The sequence below is a fragment of the Gavialis gangeticus genome, unplaced genomic scaffold (genome assembly GCF_001723915.1).
Source record: "Gavialis gangeticus isolate Ggan-Ray unplaced genomic scaffold, GavGan_comp1, whole genome shotgun sequence".
NCBI lineage: Eukaryota > Metazoa > Chordata > Crocodylia > Gavialidae > Gavialis > Gavialis gangeticus.
In genome coordinates this window covers 34,476,128-34,480,040 of record NW_017729025.1, presented here as the reverse complement: position 1 = coordinate 34,480,040, position 3,913 = coordinate 34,476,128, and the positions used below count along the sequence as shown (strand labels likewise).

Below are 3,913 nucleotides of genomic sequence, written 5' to 3'. Positions count from 1 at the left end.
CCCCCCCCCCCCCCACAGATCTGGGGGGCGCGGGTCCTCCATCCCCTGGGACTGCACACTGCCACTGGGAACCACCCTGCCCAAGCCTGCAGGAGGCAGCCAGCAGGGGGTGAGCTGGCTCATGCTACTGCTGTAGCAGTCACTGCCTTCAGTTGGGGGCAGGGGGCTGCGGACCTGGGTCCCTGGCCCCGTAGCCCTGGCAGCTGGGGCCCCAACCAGCAGGGCTGCAGGGCAGGGGTTGTGGGTGGGGAGCAAGGGACACCAGCAGGGCATTTAAATTTTAACCATGGATTTTGTGATTTTTTAAAACCAGAGAATTTGCAATTTTTTTTTAAATAACAGAAAACCAGGATCCCTGCTAATCAGGCACTAAGAGCACCAGACTGCCTGCTGGCTGAGTTAATTTACATGACTTCAAAAGTCAACAGTTGTTCTAACTATGCTGAAAAAAGTAAGTTCCCCTACTGCAGAATACAGAGATTGAATATCTATCAAATCCTGCTCACCTTTGCCAAGGTGGGCAGCTCTATAGACTTGATTACTAAAAGTAAAAAAAGATGTGCTTTTTAGATAAGCTTGGGTATATTTTCTGCTAAGATCCAGATCTATTACACTGAATTCTCTCAGCAGAATGATTCCAGAATGAGAAGATCACCCTTGAATTACATACACTGAAAAAAGGTACAAAGTATTAATCACTCCATCCTTCTTCGGCAAAGAAAACAGACCACAAAGATCTCTTAACTAAAAATCACACTGGTTGAAATTTGGATGGCCAATTTGTAGATTTATTTGAACACCTGGTTTTGTGACAGCCATTAGGCATCTCTGCAGCTTTTCTGGTAAAAAGCATAATTTTCTTGCTCACATGTTTTGTCACTGGTCTTAGGGAATAGGATTTTATGCTTGATATATTTTATACACCTTAGAAATACTTCATCTAATTAAGATATATTCCTGGCTTTTGTAGCTGAACTCAAAAATATGGCCTTGAATTTTTAGAAAATTCATAAGTTTAATATCTACATTAAGACAGTTTCTCATAGATCTGAAGTGTGCCAAACTTTTTCCCCAGATGTGAAGAGTTAGGAGAAAGCAAAGGAAAAGATTTTTGGACTCTGAGAAAAAAAAAAAAATGAAGCTTAAATTTCAGAATTAATGCTGGGCTAATTTGAAGAATCACATTTTTTGAATGAAATATTTTATTGAGCCTTTCAAAAAGTGTTTCTTATTCTGAACATTCACTGCCTGGGATAAGGAATACTGGTAAGGGCACCTAGACAGACACAGAATATTTTCAAAAAGTTTCAAACTGAAGAGTTCTTAAACTGCTGCCAGGAACAGGTTTTTCTACTACCCTGGAATATTCAATATACCTCTTAGAAAATGGCATCTTCCAATAAAAATATTCATGAAACAACTTAAGGCACAGCACTGGTATAAATAAATAAGTGATTAGGAGTGAATAAAGATCACTTTCCCCTAAAATTTCTGGTTCAAGCTTAAAACACATGAAGTTTTGTTCAAGTGGTAATCAAGTTGTCAAAAATTAATAAAAACCAGCAAATTCTGCTGTGGAAATACCCATGGGCCAAAACTGCTGGGTACACCACAATAGCAGAGGTTAAAAAACAATTTCTGAGACATTAGCAGATATTCTTTACTTGTTATGCTTTAACATACTTACATAGGACTTCAAGTCTTTTGATACATTTTAATTTCTTGGGGCCAAGATTTCCCTTCCATTATAAGTGAAACTTCATTGACTCCCACAGAGACACATGGGTATAAGAGAAAATCTGGTCCGCAAGCTTTCCAAAAATATGCAGTTTACATTTTCATTACTTCTCTCCCCCTCTCATATGCACATGAACTCCCTGTCACATTTTTTCTGGTTAAGAAAGCACAGAGACTCCTAGAACCATAGACATTACGAAGCAGATGCATATTTCTAGTCTTAACAATAGGCTTCTATAAAATTAACAGTAATTTCTCTCTGCATAGTTAAATTACAGGTGACCAAAAATGTCAAATCCTGAGAAATGAAGGGAAAGGAAATCAGCCTCTAGGACAAGCTACCACTACTATGGAAAGCAAATGAAAAAGGAAGGGAAGAGAGCATATTGTATTATTCAAGCAATCAAATCAACAAGTGGCACTCAAAATTAGAAGTGCACCAATACTTCAGTCTAATATTGGATTGGTACCAATATAAAGAAAATAGTCTATAACGGATATCAGCCCAATGGGGCCAGTAATTGACTAATAAATGCCCTTGCTGCACGCAGCCACAGTGCAGCAGGGAGCAGAGCCGGCAACATGGAGAGCTGCCTCCAGCTGGTAAGTCGGAAGGGAACTGGGGAGGGAGGGTGTGTGTGTGTGGGGGGGCGATCAGTGCCCCCCAACAGCAAGTGAGGGAGTGGGGTAGGCGCTGCCCAGCCAGGGCAGACAGAAGGTGTAGGGGAGAGCTGTGGCTTGTGCCCCTGGATCTGCGCTGCACAAGGCACTTCTCGCCAGCACTGTACAGGGCTCTTCTCATAGATTCATAGATTAAGGGTCGGAAGGGACCTAGTAGATCTTCTAGCCCGACCCCCGCCAGGGCGGGAGAACAACAAAACCCCAAAAACAAGAAACGGGACTCAAATGAGTCCAGCCAGGTAGGCATCCAGCCTCTTCTTAAAGACCCCCAGGGTAGGGGCCAGCACCACTTCCCTTGGAAGTTGGTTCCAGCTCCTAGCCGCCCTAACTGTGAAGTAGTTCTTGCGGATGTCCAATCTATACCTCCTCTCCATCAACTTGTGCCCATTACTCCTTGTTATGCCAGCGGGCGCTAGGGGAAACAGCGTCTCCCCCAAACCCTTCTGGTCCCCCCTAGTGAGTTTATAGACGGTCACCAGGTCCCCCCTCAGCCTTCTCTTGTGGAGGCTGAATAGGTTCAGGTCCCGCAGTCTCTCACTGTAGGGTCTGCCCTGTTGTCCCCGGATCATGCGGGTGGCCCTCCTCTGGACCCTCTCCATGTTGTCCACATCCCTCTTGAAATGGGGCGCACAGAACTGGACACAATACTCCAGCTGTGGCCTGACAAGCGTCGCGTAGTGGGGGAGGATCACCTCCGTGGCCCTACTCAAGATGCACCTGTGGATGCACGACAAGGTCCGGTTAGCCCTGCCAACCATGACCTCGCATTGTCGGCCCACGTTCATCCTGGAGTCAATAATGACTCGGCAGGGGCTGGCCCATATTTCACTGCAGCTCTGCTCCCAGCTCCACGCCACTGCCTGGCACAACCCTGGCTGAATGCACTGCCTCCACCAAAGTGCCAGGAAAAGCCACCGCTGCCTTGGGCAGCGGCACAGGGCTGGGAGCAGAGTGCGGAAAATCTAGGGTGGCTGTAGCTTCCACCTACCACCGCCAGAGCCTGCTCTGAGGCCAGCCCCCGGCAACAAGAGCCCCGCATAGCACCGACTCCACCCCACCGCTGCAGCCTGCTTTGTGCTGCACAGATCTGCGGGCATGTGCCCCCTGCCCCCCAGGGTGCAAGCAGTGGTGGGAGCCGTGGCTCCATCCCACACCCTCCACCTCGCCACAGCTCGGCAGCAACTGCCCCTGCCCCCTTCCCCACCGCAGGGGGGTGCTGATCTGCTCCACCTCCAACGCTCCTTCCCTCTCCCCCGCTTCCATAACACCAGACTTACCAGCTGGAGGCAGCTGTATTAGATCAGTATCAGCCAATATGCCTCCTTAAATATCAGGTATCAGTACTGGCCCCTAAAATCTATTGGTGGACCCCTACTCAAAATCTAAGGAAAAAAATGGGAATATAGTCTCCGAGTTTCTATCAGCAACACAGGGCAGTATTTATATTGTGCTAGAGAAAGAACAGATATGACAGTGGGGAAATTTTTTTCGAAAT

The 3,913-nt window shown here is 46.8% G+C and overlaps 1 protein-coding gene across 5 annotated transcripts in view; it reads right to left on the bottom strand.

Moving 5' to 3' along the window:
- The window catches only part of DICER1 (dicer 1, ribonuclease III), a 140,702-nt gene that overhangs the window by 50,014 nt on the left and 86,775 nt on the right, over nucleotides 1–3,913 (bottom strand). The window lies entirely within an intron of this gene.